A 17,910-nucleotide genomic window follows, 5' to 3' on the forward strand; every position below is an offset into this window, starting at 1 on the left:
AGTGTCTGCCGTGCTGCATGCAAAAGAGAAGCCCCCCTCATCATCGCCAGTCGTCTTTATGCTCCCTGTGCCTGGCAGCAAGCAGACACCTGGTCAATGACTACAGAATGGGGTGGGGAGTGGACCGGTCCATGGTCCAGGTACAGCTGGAGTCTCCACTCGAGACATAGCTGACTTCACCTATGATTCAGGTAAGACTGGAGGTTCTGGGACATCCAACATGGTCCCACCTGCATGGGGCCCAGAGGAGTTCTGGGAAAGAACTCACTAGAAGGTAAAAGAGAGTCCAAGGGCTTCCCTGGACACCCAGTGGTTAAGATTTTGCCTTCCAGTGCAGGGGATGCAGGTTCGATCCCTGGTCAGGGAACTAAGATCCCACAGGCCTCGGGCCAAAAAACCAAAAACATAAAACAGAAGCAGTATTGCAGTAAATTCAATAAAGACTTTAAAATGCTTCATATGTTTTTTTAAAATCTTTAGGAAAGAAAAAGAGTCCAAACATGGAAGGCTGGTTTGAGGGCATCAGGCCAAAGTCAGAAGGAAGAATTAGGAACACAGAGCAGCCTGGGCTGTGACCCTCAGATGATCTCTACTAGACTTAGTTATTTGTTTTTATTTAGCTGCAATGAACCACCAGCTACATGGTGCTGACATACTTTCAGGGTGTAGCAATTAATCTCTGGTAGTTTATTTAAGACTCCTTTCTCATTCATTTTATGTTTTCTTTTTCCCCTGATTTCCTCTTCCATTCACCTTTCCCAAATATGTATCAGTCTTGTAAATCTCCTTGTAAAGATTTCTTGCATGCGTTTTAATTTTCAGAAATGATATTTTGCTCTCATTACTACTTCATGGTCTACCTCTCAGCATGGTTGTATGTAGACTATATGCTGTTTCTTGCTGCTGCGCCAACATCCCCAGCCTAGATCTGCTACATTTTGCTACCAATTAAGGCTGCAATGAACATCCCTACCCAACTTCTCTTAGGGATTTTTAGGAGAGTTTCTCTGAGATGATTACCCAGAAATAAGATGTCTGAGTGACAAGGTGTGCCTGGATTTAATTTTGCCAAATATCGCCTGGTACTTCCAGAATGGCTGCGTGAATTCACATGTCCACAGTGGTACTTGGGGTCTCCCAATTCCTCACATTGTCACCAACACTTGAGAATATTGACCTTTCTGATCTGTGGTGTGTGCAAAAGTGGTATCTCACTATTTTAAAGTATTTTTGTTTTCTGGCCAAGCTGTGCAGGATGTGGGATCCTAGCTCCTCAACCAAGGATAGACCCCACACTCCCTGCTTCAGAAGCTCGGAGTCCAAACCACTGGACTGCCAGGGAAATCCCTATATCTCACTGTTTTAATCATTGTTAACTTAGAATCTGTCTTCTCTGCTGAACTGTAAGTCCATGAGGGAGGCAGGCCCACACAGAGGGTATATCTGTGGCCTTAGCATCCTGACCAGTGCCTGCCATGTATGAGGCACTTCGATTTCTACCTTTGAACAGATGAATGGATTACTACCACATACAGCCCTCCTGAGCTCAAGCTTGACTCTTGGGGAGGGGAGAGGGTTGAGTGAGCCAAATAGGAAGAGCTGTTTACTGAAGTCTCAGAAGTCACTGGCCAAAAGGAAATTCCCTTGAGACTCCCATACACAGCTGGAGGAATGCAAAAGAGCAAACATTCCCACAGAGCCAAAGAAAAGCCAGGGGTTGTGGAGAGAAGTGTCTCTGCTCATCGAGAAAACACAGGCTCTGCTGAGATCCCAGAAGACTCTGGCAGGAGCTGCCAGGGCAGAGTCCCCACAGACAGAATTGAAAGTCAGAGGAAAACAGGACATTTGCTGCTGGGTGGTTGGACCAAATGGGATCTTTCTCATGTGTTGTTATTATTATTATTATTTTTAAAATTTGAAATGAAATGGAAGTCACATGCCTCTGAACTGTTTGGACCAAAAGTCTCCCTGTGGGGCCTGCACAGACCACCACTTATCCTGTCCCGGGTCTAGGAGATGCTTTTCTGCTGGAAGCCTCAGTTTCCTCATCTGTAAAGTGGGTACAATAATGGAGCCCACCTTATTGCCCAGCTTGTAGTAAGCCTGGTTTTGGGAGACTTTGCTAAGGCTCAGTTCAGTTCAGTCGCTCAGTCGTGTCCAACTCTTTGTGACCCCATGAACCGCAGCACGCCTGGCCTCCCTGTCCACCACCAACTGCCTGAGTCCACCCAAACCCATGTCCATTTGTCGGTGATGCCATCCAACCATCTCATCCTCTGTCGTCCCCTTCTCCTCCTGCCCTCAATCTTTCCCAGCATCAGGGTCTTTTCAAATAAGTCAGCTCTCTGCATCAGGTGGCCAAAATATTGGAGTTTCAGCTTCAACATCAGTCCCTCCAATGAACACGCAGGACTGATCTCCTTTAGGATGGACTGGTTGGATCTCCTTGCAGTCCAAGGGACTCTCAAGAGTCTTCTCCAACACCACAGTTCAAAAGCATCAATTCTTTGGTGCTCAGCTTTCTTTATAGTCCAACTCTCACATCCACACATGACCACTGGAAAAACCATAGTCTTGACTAGACAGACCTTTGTTGGCAAAGTAATGTCTCTGCTTTTTAATATACTGTCTAGGTTGGTCATAACTTTCCTTCCAAGGAGCAAGCATCTTTTAATTTCATGTCTGCAATCACCATCCGCAGTGATTTTGGAGCCCAGAAAAATAAAGTCAGCCACTGTTTCCACTGTTTCTCCATCTCTAAGGCTCAGGTTTGGCATTAATGAGGGCCAGGGGAGCATGGCAAAAGGCAGGCCGCCTGGCCTCCCTATGGCCTCGCTTTTCTGGCTTCCTCTTGTGACTTCTGTATCTACATAACTCGCTCACTCAGTCGGCAAACTCCCATAGGAGCACTGAGGCCACAGTGACAACCAGACCCACCCCGCCCTGGAGGGGTCTGCAGACACAGCGCAGAAGGATGACAGTGCGATGAAGGACCACACAAGCGTCTACTCTGTCCCTTTTAGTTCTGTTGAAGCGTCACTTTTCTCACTGACAAAATGGGACTCACAGAGTGGTTTTCAGGTTCAAATAAGATAATGGACCGGTGGGAAAGAAACTTCCAGACTGCTAAATGCTTCTAAACAGATGACCCAGACTGTATTAGGAAAGCAGAGATCTACTTACAGAGTGATGCTCAAGATTTGTGTGCTTTTTCTCCTGGGCACTTTAAAATCTAACGGCTGAAAGAAGCTTTCAAGGAAAGGAATGATGCTCTTAGCCGATCCCTGGGTGGGGGCAGTGGGGACTGGAGGAGGGGGCTCCAGTTTGGTTGCTCATCCTTGCTGCTATTGGTTATCTAGTCACTATCGTGTCTGACTCTTTGCAACCCCATGGACTGTAGCCCGCCTAGCTCCTCTGTCCATGGGATTTCCTAGGCAAGAATACTGGAGTAGGTTGCCATTTCCTTCTCCAGGGGATCTTGCCAACTCAGGGATCGAACCAGTATCTCCTGCATTGGCAGACGGATTCTTTACCGCTTTCCACTAGGAGAGCCCTTGGTTGCTCCTTTTGTTTTCTAAACTGACACAAACTGTCTGAGTGATGGGAGGGTCAGGAGCAGAAGCTGATGGAATCCCATTACTATCTTCCTCTCTCAGCCCAGAGGTCAGGGAGCTGAGCGGGGCGGGGACATAAAGCTCACTGTGTCAGCAAAGGGACAGTGTTAGTGAGAGGACAGACTGGCTGCTGTAAGAGCGAGGAAAACAGCACTGCTTTGACATGACAGCGATGTGTTTCTTTCTCACATAACCGTCCTGGGAGATGGTCCGGGGCTGGCACAGCGGGGCCCCCAGGCTCCTTCTACTTCGTTGCTCAGCCACCCCCAGGGCTTGCCATTATTCATGCACCCTTGACTTCAAAATGGTAATCCCCTTGTCATTCCAGGTTAAAGGAAGAGAGGCAGAGGGGATTGGCTGTCACATTCCTTTCCTATTAAGGGCATGTGGAGCCAGACTCCAAGATTGTCACCAGGATTTGATTTCTGCTTCTGTTGTTCGTGTTCCTGAGTACACATCGAACAGGAATGACCTCTATAACTAATAGGATATCATGGAAACATGGAATATGACTTCTCAGGCAAGGTTATAAATGACATTGCAGCTTCCGCCTTGCTCTCTCTCAGATCACTCGCTCTGGGGGAGGCCAGCTGCTGTGTCCTTTGGAGAGGCTCACCAGGTGAGAAACTGAGGCCTTCTACCAACAGCCAGCATGAGGGAAGCATCTTGTAAGTAGATCCTCCAACCCCAGAGAAGCCCATTGCAGACCCAGCCAACACCTTGACAGCAACTTCATAAGAGGCTCTGAGCCAGAACCATGAGGCTAAGCCATTAAAAAACTGACTCACAGGAACTGTATAGGATAATAAATGTCTACTGTTTTAAGCTGCTAAGAGTAGGAGAAATCTGTTACTCAGTACAAGCTAACTAGGGCTTCCCTGAACTTATATGCAGAATACAGCATGTGAAATGCTGGGTTGGATGAAGCACAAGCTGAATCAAGATCGCTGGGAGAAATATCAATAACCTTAAATATGCAGATGACACCACCCTTAGGGCAGAAAGTGAAGAGGAACTAAAGAGCCTCTTGACGAAGGTGAAAGAGGAAAGTGAAAAGGCTAGCTTAAAACTCAACTTTCAAAAAACTAGCCGGTCTCTTTACTTCAAGGCAAATAGATGGAGAAACAACGGAAACAGTGACAGACTTTATTTTCTTGGGTTCCATAATCACTGCGGATGGTGACTTCAGTCATGAAATTAATAGACGCTTGCTCCTTGGAAGAAAAGCTATGACCAACCTAGATAGCATATTAAAAAGCAGAGACAAGCTTTTCCATTAAGCGGCCTGAGGTGACCTCTAAAATTGGAGTGCTATTCACTCATCCCAGAAAATCCCACAAAATCATGCAAATCAAGAGGTTCAAATCTTCATGTTCACTTTAAGAACACTCGTGAGACTACCCAGGCCATAAAGGGTATGCATATCCGAAAAGCCACCAAATATCTGAAGGATATCACTTTAAAGAAGCACTCTGTGCCACTCCGTCGTTACAACAGTGGAGTTGGTAGGTGTGCACAGGCCAAACAGTGGGGCTGGATGCAGGGTCGCTGGCCCAAAGAGTGCTGAATTTTTACTGCGCATGCTCAAAAATGCAGAGAGTAATGTTGAACTTGAGGGTTTAGATGTAGATTCTCTGGTCATTGAGCACATCCCGGTGAACAAACCCCCAAAATGCGGTCCAGGCCTTACAGAGCTCACAGTCGGATCAACCCTACATGAGCTCTCCCTGCCGCATTGAGATGACCCTTACTTTAGATTGTTCCTAAACCAGAAGAGAAGGTGGCACAGAAGAAAAAGATACCCCAGAAGAAACTGAAGCAACAAAAACTTATGGCCCAGGAATAAATGCCACAAAAAACAAATGCAAATAAAAGTTAAAAAAAAAGGCAGAGATATTACTTCACCAACAAAGGTCCCTTTAGTCAAAGCTATGGTTTTTCCAGTTGCTACATATGGATGTGAGAGTTGGACCAAAAAGAAGGCTGAACGTTGAACAACCGATGCTTTGAACTGCAGTGTTAGAGAAGACTCTTGAGAGTCCCTTGGACTACAAGGAGATCAAACCAGTCTATTCTAAAGGAAATCAGTCCTGAATATTAATTGGGAGGACAAATGTTGAAACTGAAGCTCCAATACTTTGGCCACCTGATGCGAAGAGTTGACTTATTAGAAAAGACCCTGATGTTGGGAAAGATTGAAAGCAGGAGGAGAAGGGGCAAGAGAGGATGAGCTGGTTGGATGACATCACCAACTCAATGGGCATGAGTTTGAGCCAACTTTGAGAGCCGGTGAAGGACAGGGAATCCTGGTGTGCTACAGTCCATGGGGTCACAGAGTCGGACACGACTGAGTTACTGAACAACAACAACTAGCTAACTAGCATAAGTTCCCAGAAGTAGCACTCATCATTTTCACTCACATCACATCCTTAACCTAGCTACACGGTCAGGTGTAACTGCAAGGGACTCTGGGAAATGGGCATAGCTGTGTGTCCAGCGGAGAAGGCAATGGCACCCCACTCCAGTACTTTAGCCTGGAAAATCCCATGGATGGAGGAGCCTGGTAGGCTGCAGTCCATGGGATCTCTAAGAGTCAGACACGACTGAGAGACTTCACTTTCACTTTTCACTTTCAGGCATTGGAGAAGGAAATGGCAACCCACTCTAGTTTTCTTGCCTGGAGTATCCCAGGGACGGCGGAGCCTGGTGGGCTGCCATCTTTGGGGTCGCACAGAGTCAGACACGACTGAAGCGACTTAGCGGCAGCAGCAGCAGCATGTGTCCAGCTAAGACTTTGATGACTTAGGTCCTTAACTTAATCACATCTGTCAAGGTCCTCTTGCCATGTAAGGTCACATATTCACAAGTTCCAGAGATAAGGACGTGGGCATCTTTGGGAAACATTATTCCACCTCCCACAAGGCAGAAGCTTGTATGTGAGTGTTCATAGCAGCAGTTTTATTCACAATAGTCCAAAAATGGCCAAATGTCCCTCCATGGATGAATGGCTAAACTTCTGTGGCCCATCCATTCCATCCATGTGTGTTTAATACTACACAACAATAAAAAGAGATGGCCTATTGATACACACAACTTGGTTAAATGTGAAGAAAATGATTCTGAGTGAAAAAAAAAAAAAACATTTCAAGAGGATGTGTGATGCTTGGTTCCAATTATATGATACCTGTGAATGAAAATCACTCTAGCGATGGAGCATGAAGGTCGCCAGGGGGTAGAAATGAGCAGCAGTGGTGGCTGTAAAGGAGAGTCATGTGGTGATGGTACAGTTAAGTATATATTTTTTAAATATTTGTTTATTTTTGACTTCGCTGGGTCTCTATAGTTGCATCACACAGAAACTGCTCTCCAGTTGTGGTGCACAGGCTTCTCTTGTTGCAGAGCATGGGCTCTAGGGCTTGTGGGCTTCAGTAGTTGCAGCATTCAGACTTAGTTGCCCCAAGTCATGTGGGATCTTTCTGGACCAGGGATCAAACCCATGTCCCTTGCATTGGCAGGTGGATTCCTAACCACTGGACCACCAGCTGCTGCTGCTGCTGCTAAGTCGCTTCAGTCGTGTCCGACTCTTAGACGGCAGCCCACCAGGCTCCCCCGTCCCTGGGGTTCTCCAGGCAAGGACACTGAAGTGGGTTGCCATTTCCTTCTTCAATGCATGAAAGAGAAAAGTGAAACTGAAGTCGCTCAGTTGTGTCTGACTCTTCGCAACCCCATGGACTGCAGCCTACCAAGCTCCTCCATCCATGGGATTTTCCAGGCAAGAGTACTGGAGTGGGTTGCCGTCGCCTTCTCTGTGGACCACCAGGGAAGTCAACAATTAAGTATCTTGATTGTGGTGGTGGCTGCATGAAACTACACCTGCGAAAAATTGCAGACAGTTATCACAGTGGGCCTCCCTGTTGGCTCAGACAGTAAAGAGTCTGCAATGCAGGAGACCAGGGTTCGATCCCTGGATCAGGAACGTCCCCTGAAGAAGGAAATGGCAATCCCCTCCAGTATTCTTGCCTGGAAAATCCCATGAATGGAGGTGCCTGGAAGGCTACAGTCCATGGGGTCACCAAGAGGCGGACACGATGGAGAGACTAACACTTTCACTTTCACATACATGAATGCATGTCAAATCTGAATAAGCTCTGTGGATTGTAGTAAAGTCAGCTTCCTGGTTTTGATAATATACTCTAGTTAGGCAAGATGTTAATGTAGGGGGAGGCTGGGTGAGTCTCTAATTATTTCAAAATTCAGTGTTAAAAAAAAAAGAGTAAGGGACTTCCAGACCAGAGACCTGGTTTCTGGGTTCTCGTCCTGGTTCTTTCCTTCTTGTGCCTTAGGCCAATCCCTTACCATCTCTAGGACTCTATCAGCCCATCTGTGAAATGGGGGTTTGGCTTACATCTTACTTACAAAGTTTTCTGTTTCACAGGAAACCCTTTGTTCAAGATCTGACACTGTGGCAGGCACCCTAGGCACCCCAATATTGTGAACCCCAGTGGGATTTACTTACCACCTGTAAATTCTACTGCAAGACTCCCCAGAGCTCAGGGGAAGGCTGGAAGTGCCTATAAATGAATGCCCTCTGATGGGAATTGGTAGTTAAACAGTCCAGCCCCCTGAGCTTTTGGAAGGCTGGCTGGGAGGTCTTCATTCTACACTGGCACCTGGTGATCCCCAGTCACCTGACTCGATAGCGGGTACTTTATAGTTTGTCTTGTCTTCTCTGGGCTTCCCTTGTGGCTCAGCTGGTAAAGAATCCACCTGCAATGTGGGAGACCTGTGTTCAATCCCTGGGTGGGGAAGATCCCCTGGAGAAGGAAATGGCAACCCACTCCAGTATTCTTGCTTGGAAACTCTCCTGGATGGAGGAGCCTGGTAGGCTATAGTCCTTGAGGTTGCAAAGAGTCAGACACGACTGAGCGACTTCACTTTGTCTTCTCAGTCTCACTTTCACCCAAGTTGCCTGGAACACAATCCAAACAACTGATGGGTATTCAGATCCTCATCTTAGTGTCTCCATCTGCTTCCAATCAAGTCAGGATCCCCCAGGGGCAAAGCAAGAAGACCTGAGTGTGAGGGAGAGCAGTGTCCTGTGGGGACCTCCATGGAGCGCTGGGCCTGCACCTGGATCTTGTGGGAGAGCTGAAAAGGGAGGGAGTAAACAGGAACCCCTGGAACCGTGGTGGCAGAAGGCGGGGCCCTGTGATGATAACTTGCTGTACCATCCTCTGAGCTGACCAAGTCACTTTGGGGCAGTTCTCGTCATATCTTCCCTTTTCACTCAGGACCATGTTCCTCTTTTGACCAAGAAAGTGACCCAAAAAGGACTGTGGTCACTTTCTTATCAGGCCTGTGGTAGAGGCCGAGGACACCCACTTCAAGCCCTTCCCCAGCTCCCATGGCTTCAAGCACCTTCTCCAAGGAGGACACCCAACTCCACTCGGGGCCACTACAGAGCACCCCAAAAACTTTAAGCCAGATGCGGGAGCCTTAGGTGGTGCCCTGAGGTTGGGTCCCACTGCATGCAGTCCAGGACTGCAGCTGGGAGGGAGTCCAGCTGTTGACTTGCGGAGCAGCCTCTCACTAGTGTCTGCATCCTCTAAGTCTCTGTCTCTCCAACAGCATCCACACAGCACAGTCACAGGACAGATACGTAGAAAGGTTTCAGAAACCAGAGACCAGGGGCTTCCCTGGAGGTCCAGTGGTTGGGACTCTGCACAAAGGGCATGGATTCAATCCCTGGTCAGGGAACTAAGGTCCTAGAGAAAGCCCTGAGGGCCACAGTGAAGACCTAGCACAGCCAAAAAGTTTTTAAAGAATTCTTAAAAAAAAAGAGGATTAATGGGCATTTTGGTTCAATTTCCTGCTTCTGTGCACCGTGACTCTTCTTCACGGCCACACACAACCTTCAGTAAAGTCTCGTTACTAAAATCTCGAAGAGCTGTTTCTGTCTGTGGAAGGAGACATGAAACCCCTGAAAGCTCCTTGCAGGTGAGCACACAGATGAGCGCAATAGCTCCTTGGGGCTCAGTCCCATTCAGGAGAGCAAAGTTCAGAGAGGGGTAGTCATTTGCCTGAGGTCACCCAGCAAGTACATTAATTAGAGTCTGGATGTGAACCTGGCTACAGTCCATGGGATCACAGAGTCAGACACGACTGAGCGACTACGCACAGTGGCTTGCCCTCAAAGCCCAGACTCTTTCCACAATAAAGCCTGAATGGTTGGTGTATATATACTTTCTTTTAAAAATTATTTTCTATCCTGGCTTATCACAGGGTATTAACTACACTTCCCTGTGCTACACTGTAGGGCTTTGTTGTTTATCCATTCTCTGTATACTAGTTTTTACACCTGCTAATCGCAGACTCCCAGTTCATCCCTCCCCTACAGCCCCTGCCTCCTGACAACCATGAGTATGTTCTCTGTGTCTGTGAGTTGGTTTCCATCTTGTAAATAAATTCATTGGTGTCAAATTTTAGATTCCACAAATAAGTAATATATATTTGCCTTTCTCTGACTTCACTTTGCTGCAAATGTCATGATTTCATTTTTTTCATAACTGAGTAGTATTCCATTGTGTGTGTGTATGTGTGTGTGTGTAACTTATGGTTATCACCAAAGGGGAAGGGGCATGGAGGGATAAATTAAGAGTTTGGGATTAGCAGATACACACTACTATACATAAAAGAGAGAAACAACAAAGTCTTACTGTATAGCACAGGGAACTATATTCAATATCTTGTAATAAACTATAATGGGAAAGAAAAGAATTTCTGGATGTGCTTGGGGGAGGGGTGGGCAGGGGCTTTCCCAACAGTCTGTTACAAGTCAGGGCCCCAGGGGCTTCCCCATCGCTTGTAAGAGCTGATCACTTCCCCCAGGGCCCAGCTAGCTTCTTCCAGGCTCTATGACTGGACTGGTACTGACCAGGCCATCAGTGGCCATGATGGTGATGTTTATTGGTCAGCTTGATGTGGTGCTAACCCTAGGCCTGAAGCCTCACAGCAAAGACACAGAGAAAACCCAAAAGAAAATCTGCAAGGTTGGAGGGATTCAGGTATTTTCTCTGGGCTTCGCCTGCCGGGTCTGTTTCTCTGGCCGTTTCTGTCTGACTGTTTCCCTTTGTCTAAGTCTCCCTTTTTCTCACACCTCTTACTGCTTTGTGTCTCATTTGCTTTCCCTCTTCTGTTTCTCTCTTTTCTCTCGCATCTTCCTCTCTGCATCTCATGCTCTCCCACCATCTGTCACCTTCTGTCTCTGGTCCTCTCCTCCACCTCCTTTTCTCTTTCTCTCTCCTGAGTCCCTCCACCTCCCTTCCCTCTGTCCCATTCTCCTCTCCTCATTGCCCCTTGTCCTCTCTCCCTCCTTGTCTCCTCCTGCTCCTTCCTCCCCCTCTGCGTCCCCGCCCCCACTGGAGCTCCAGCACGGAGACCCAGGCAGCCTCTCTGAGAAACAAGGCTCCCCAGGGGCCCAGCAGGAAGCATAGTTTCCCCTCTGACCCTGTCGGCTGGCCTTGGGGGCCGTAATGTCCCTCCCACCCGCTCCACTCAGGGACCCTGAGCAGGCTCCCAGGGCTCAGGATGGACGATCTCACTTCTGAGGGGCTCAGAAGACAACCTTTACCAGGAAAGTGGAGAGCAGGGGGCTAGGCTGGGGCTGGGGGATCTGGGGAGGAGAGCTCCAAGCTCACTGAGCATCTCCTGGGTGTTGGCACTGTACCGGGTCCTGAGGGCTGGAGAGCATTAAAGGTCACAGTCTCTTTCCAAGAAGAGAGAGGACACATAAGGACAAGGGGCTAGGGGGCAGGGTGGCAAGAATCGATCAAAGCCTGAGGGGAAAGAGAAATCTCTGTAGAGGTGGGGGCTTCCAGGCCAGCCGGAGGGGAAAAGAACCACTCCCACAGATTTGCACAGCTCTTAATATATTTTTAGATCCATTGGATGACTGTTAGGAGAGGTAGTGTGCTGTGTTAGAAAGCATCCAGGGGTCAGAGGTCTGGCTTCCAATTTAATTCCCAGCTTGCTGCATGTATGACCTTGGACATGCCCCATAACCTCTCCCAGCGTGCTTACTTCACATATGAAGTTGGTGCAAAAGACCTGCTCACAACAGTGTTATAGGGTCACAAAGGTGGCTCAGACGGTAAAGCGTCTGCCTGCAATGAGGGAGACCCGGGTTTGATTCCTGGGTCGGGAAGATCCCCTGGAGAAGGAAATAGCAATCCACTCCAGCACTCTTGCCTGGAAAATCCCATGGACGGAGGAGCCTGATAGGCTACAGTCCATGGGGTCGCAAAGAGTCGGACACGACTGAGCAACTTCACTTTCACTTTCTTTCACCACAGTGTTACAGAGTAGATAGGGGATTAAAGGAGAGGTTATTGGAGAGAGCTCAGGGCCTTGACCCTTAAACCTTGACCCTGTAACCACTTCTTCTTTGCCTCCCGGGTACCCTCTATCCAGCCGTTGTGACAAGGCTGTGAAGTCCCTGCAAAATATTGCTTGTATTTGGCATTTTTTTCTAGGCTCTGTTCTGCATCTGCCCCCTTTCCTGATCTCCTTGTTTCATAGAGACCTTTTTTAAAAAAGTATTTTATTGAAGTATAGTTGATTTGCAATTTGTGTTAATTTCTGCTGTATAGCAAAGTGATGGTTTTATTCATACATACAAACACACACACATGTATATATTCTTTTCCATATTCTTTTCCATGATGGTTCATCACAGGATATCGACGATGGTTCCCTGCGCCATACAGTAGGGCCTTGACGTTTATCCATTCTCTACATACAAACTTGTGTCTGCTAATCCCAAACGCTCAATCCATCCCACCCCCATTCCACTTCCCCCACCCTCTGGGCACCACAAATCTGTTCTCAGAGGATCTTTTATATGGGAGCACCACAAGCAGCATCAGGACCACCTGGGAACTTGTCAGGGCCCTTAGTTACTTAGTTAGGTCCCTCCCCAGACTAACTAAGGCAGAAACTCTAGGTGAGCGCCTTCAGGTTTTAAGGAGCCTTCGAGGGGCTTCTGATGTTCGGGCAAGTTTGAGAACTCTGGGATGGAGCGTCTTCTCAAGGACCTCCACCTCAAGGTAGACTCGGTAATAGTTTCCCTGTGGCCCAGGTGAGGTTGTGAGGCTCAGGGAGGCAACTGGTTCACCTAAGGTCACACAGGTAGATGACAGAGTTCAGGTTGGAATCTGAGAAAAGTCAATACTCTTTCCACATCACCCTGCACCTCCATCCTGGACACCTCCCTTCCCAGTGCCACCAGGACACAGGGCCCAGGGCCCAGGGCTCAGGCACTCCTGGGGGAAGCTCCACACATCCACTAGGCATGGCCCTGCCCAGGGACCTCTCCTTCTTCACCTGTTATTTGGCACAGGGCCCTGCATTCTCAGGGTCTGATAACCAATTTATATTCGAGTAGAAATGGCTGATAATGCCTTCAGAGGTACCTCCTGCATTTTAGGGGATGCTCCTGGTAACCAGGAAGAAAGAAAGCTCATGGGGGGGCTTCCAGGTTTCTTGTTAGAAACGTGTGTATGTTTTGGTGGGAGGGCCATGGATCCCTGAGCACAGGCCGAGTGGTGTCCTGGAAACAGCACAGGCCCTGCTGTGCTGGGTCATCACTGCCTAGGGGCCTCGGACGTTTCCTTAAACCTTCATTTGCTTGCTTGTAAACAGGCAGGATTCCTACCTCCTGTTCCTTTGGGAGGGCCCATGAGAGAGCATTTATCAGGTGGCCCTACCTTCCCCAGGTTGCCCTGGCAGGCTGCTGTGAGTGGAGCCCAACCAGGGCAGGGTCACCCCAGGTTATAAAGTAGGGACCCTTCCTGGGACAGCGCTTAGTGCCACCCGTCTGCACTACCTGTCAAAGGACTGCCTGGAGTCTGAGTGCCTGCAACTCCTTTTTCTGGAAGCCTTCCCCAGTGCCGGCCTGAGCTGCAGCCCTGTGGGAGGCAGTGGGGACTGTGGAGAGAGCCCTGGGCTGGGAGTCAGGGGCCCGAAGCCTGGCTGTGGCTTTGCTGGCAACTCTGTGTGTGACCTGGACAATTCCCTATCTTTCTCTGGGCCTGAAACCTCACCTGAAAAATGAGAGTGAGATGTAAGGATGCATAAAGACCCTTCCCACATAGGCTGTGTAACCATTCCTTAGCTGCCCTGCCTGTGCCCCAGGCATGGTCATGAACAGAGCCTCCCACGCAGCCTCTAGGAGATGTACTATTTTCTTCCCTGTATAAGTGCTTTGAGGGAAAGCCCCTATGTTTGTGTCTCTTTGATCTGCCTTCACCTTTGCACTTAGCTCTGAGATCTGTACATCACTTTGCTCACTCAGGACCTACTGATTAATTCCCAAAGATTCTGGCTTTGTTTCAGAAAAGTACTTTTTTTTGAGGTACCACCTCCTCCAAGAAGCCTTCCCTGGCGGCACCTCCCTGCAGACACACGTATAGAATGACTGTCCATCCCACCCCTACAATAATCTGCCTGCAATACAGGAGATCTGGGTTCCATCCCTGGGTTGGGAAGATCCTCTGTAGAAGGCAATGCCTACCCACTCCAGTATTCTTGCCTAGGAAATCCCAAGGACAGAGGAGCCTGGTGGGCTATAGTCCATGGGATCGCAGAGTTGGACACAACTGAGCGACTAACTACATATGAAGGACTTCCCTGCAGTTCAGTGGCTGAGACTCTGAGCTCCCAGTGCAGGGGGCCTGGATTTTATCCCTGGTCTGGGAGCTACATCCCACTTGCTACAACTAAGAGTTTATTTTTTTGCGTGTCACAACTAAAGATACCCCATGCCATAACTAAGACCCAGTGCAGCCAAATAAATAAATAAATCTTTTTAAAAAAAAGTATAACCTTGAGGAAGATTTAAAAAGAAAAGAAAGACAAAGAAAGTCTTTGCAGCGATGGGGGCCACAGCTGGGAAAGGGCTCTTCCCAGGAAGGTCTGCACATGGCAAACAGCTGGCCGGGGTGTCTGTGACTCACCCCACTCCCACAGACTGGCGGATGCTGCAGTCAGGCTGAGACAGGAGTCAAAGGCCTAAAGGAATTTTGATAAAGACAACACAAGCCCTGGAGTATTTCTAGAATGCAGGAGGTTAAGCGTGCAGGGAGCTGGGTCATGACAAAACTGCCTGATTAAGTTACTTATTTAATTTGTTTGCCTAGATAACATATTCCCGTGATACAAGACTCAAAGGGCTTCCCAGGTGGCTCAGTGAAAAAGAATCTGCCTGTCAGTCCAGGAGACACAGGTTTGATCCCTGGGTTGGGAAGATCCCCTAGAGGAAAAAATTGCAGGCCACTCCAGTATTCTTGCCTGGAAATTCCCATGGACAGAGGATCCTGGCAGGCTATAGTCCATAGGGGAGCAAAAGAGTCAGACACGACTGAGCAACTAAACAGCAACAAGATTCAAAGGGTACCAAGGGGGCACCGTGAAAAGCCTCCCATGCTCCTGTTCCTGCCGCCTGTCCCTCTGCCCCAGAAGCAGCCGTGTTTCTTTCCAGGTGCTTCTACAAACATCCTTGCTCTCCTTCTCCCTTTTTCATATAAGGATACCCAACACTGTCCTTCACTTTGCTTTTTTCCTTAACAGGTCTTTGCAAGCATTTCATATGAACCCATAAAGGGCCATTTTCATTGCTGAATATAGCCTCCCTTGCTGGATTATGGGAACTCTTTATTATTAAGTCTTTGTGGGCTTCGTGGATTGAGCCCCTGAACTCGGTGGGCATCCATTCCGAGGCCTGCACATGGACCGTGCATGCACAAGGGTTTGGATGCAATGAAAGATTTCTATCTCCAGGCCTCAGTTCCCAGGATGAGAAATGAAAGATTCTTAGAGTTGTCCAGACTACCTCTCTATTTGTGGCCCAGAGAGGGAAATGACTCACCCAAGATCACACAGCAAGTCAGGGCAGAACAGGGGTTAGGCCATGGGTCTCCTATCTCCCAGTCTGTTTTCTTACCATGATTCTCAGTAGGATAATCATGGGGATCGAGAACAACTACTCCAAGCCTGAGCTTTTGTGCACAGGAGCACTCAGGAATCCTGAAGCACAGGGCCCCAGGTTCTGCAGGGGGAGAAAGGTGAAAGTGAAGGTCACTCAGCCGTGTCCGACTCTTTGCGAATTCTCCAGGCTAGAATACCGGAGTGAGTACCATTCCCTTCTCCAGGGGATCTCTCCAACCAGGAATCATTCTTTACCAGTTGAGCTATCAGGGAAGCCCCTTCAGGGGGAGGAAGGTTCACAGAATCCCCAGGAGCTCCCTGGCTAGCATGTTTGGTGCTAGGTATGACTCCTCAGAAGACCCAACTAGTGGTTATAACAACAACAACTATAATAACAATAATAGCTACCCTGTCAGATACTTCTACTGTTGGTGCTTTATGGAACTTGTCCCTTTTGAGCCTCACAAGGGTCCTGCAAGAAGAATGTCTTCAGTCCCATTTTCCCCAGCTGGACACTGAGCACAGAAAAGGTAAATAATCTCATTATTTGCCAACATCCCCCAGCCATGAAGGGGTAGCACTGGGATTTTAACCAGGTATGTTTGACTCCAACTTTCCACTGGGATTATTAATACCCATCAATATATTTGAGCTTCCCAGGTGTTTCAGTGGTAAAGAGTATGCCTGCCAATGCAGGAGACCTTTGCAGATTCAATCCCTAGGTTGGGAAGATCCTTAGGGGAGGAAACAGCAACCCACTCCAGTATTCTTGCCTGGGAAATCCCATGGACAGAGGAGCCAGGTGAGCTGCAGTCCATGGGGTTGCAAAGAGTCAGACATGACTGAGCGACTGAGCATAGCAAATCAATATATTTGTACCATTTTTCAGATGAGAAAACTGAATGCTTGCAACAAGGCCCCTCCCTGAGACTACTTTAGTTGTGTAAGGATACAAAGCAGGAATAAACTTGCAGTCCCTGTGGCCCACAGGATGAAAGCCAAACCCTCACTGGTCACTCCCTTGACCTTTAATGTTCAGCGTGACCCTGCCCCAGCCCATATGCCCCAGCTTGTTCTGGCCACCACCCGAACAGGCCACCCCCTCTCCTTGCCTCTGCATTTCCACACTGTGACACTCTGGGTAAAGCGGAAAAAGCCAGGTAGAAGAACTAGGTCCAAATATCAACGGGGGAGCCTGGTGGGCTTCCATCTATGGGGTCGCGCAGAGTCAGACACGACTGATGTGACTTAGCAGTAGCAGTAGGAAGCAGCTGTATAGCACAGCGAGTTCAACTCAGTACTCTGTGATGACCTAGAGGAGTGGGATGAGGGTAGCGAGATGGGAGGGGGGTTCAAGAGGGAGGAGATATATATATATACACACAACTGATTCACTTTGTTGTACAGCAGAAACTAACACAACATTGTAAAGCAATTATACTCCAATTAAAAACTATTAAAAAAGTGGACAACGTGATGTTTTGAAATAGGCATTTATTGTGAAATGATTACCACAGTCAAGTTAATTAACACACCTATTACCTCACACAGTTAACTTTTTTTGTGGTGAGGACACAAGATCTACTCTCAACAAATTTCAAGTGTACAATATAGTTTTATTAATTATAATCACTATGCTATAGATTCGATCCCCAGAACTTATTCATCCCACATGACTGACATTTGGTACTCTTTGACCACTGACTCCCCATCGCCCTTGCCCCTCAGTCCCTGGCAACCAGCATTCTACTCTCTACTTCTGTAGGTCCAACATTTTTAGATTCCACATAGGAGTGAGGTCATATGGTATTTACCTTTCTGTGTCTGGCTTATTTCACTTAGCATAATGTCCTCAAGGCACATCCATATTGTCACAAGTGATAGGATTTAGATGTTTTTAAAGGCTGAAAAAAAAAAAAAACAACAACAAATATCAACTCTGTTACCTGCTGTGTGACCTTGAGCAAGTCTCTTAACCTCTCTGAGTCTCCCTTTCCTCAGCTGTAAAGTGAAGAAAAGTCTAAGACCTAAGGTCAGCCTAGTGCCTAACCGTCACACTGTAGGCTAATAAATGTGCAATATTTGAAGGAAAGAAGAGAGGTATTTATTGTGTCTCAGTTCATGTCAGACCTTAAGAAAGACACTGGGGACAATGTGTGAACACTCTGCTTTCCTGGAGATTTTTCTCAAATGGGCTGTGGATATGATTAATCACAGCAGGAGGTAAAGTAACCAGGACTTTTGTAACTGTGGCCAGGATTTCTCCCAAGCTGATGGCCTTGGGCCAGGGATGTGGGTGACGAAGCGCTCTAAT

General features: G+C 47.9%; 1 pseudogene; it reads left to right on the top strand.

Annotated features, from left to right (window-relative positions):
* LOC112446822 (large ribosomal subunit protein uL22-like) overlaps positions 1-5,486 on the top strand; it is a 37,788-nt pseudogene extending 32,302 nt beyond the window's left edge.
* Positions 5,487-17,910: the final 12,424 nt, after the last annotated feature.

The sequence above is a fragment of the Bos taurus genome, chromosome 5, assembly GCF_002263795.3.
Source record: "Bos taurus isolate L1 Dominette 01449 registration number 42190680 breed Hereford chromosome 5, ARS-UCD2.0, whole genome shotgun sequence".
Lineage (NCBI taxonomy): Eukaryota > Metazoa > Chordata > Mammalia > Artiodactyla > Bovidae > Bos > Bos taurus.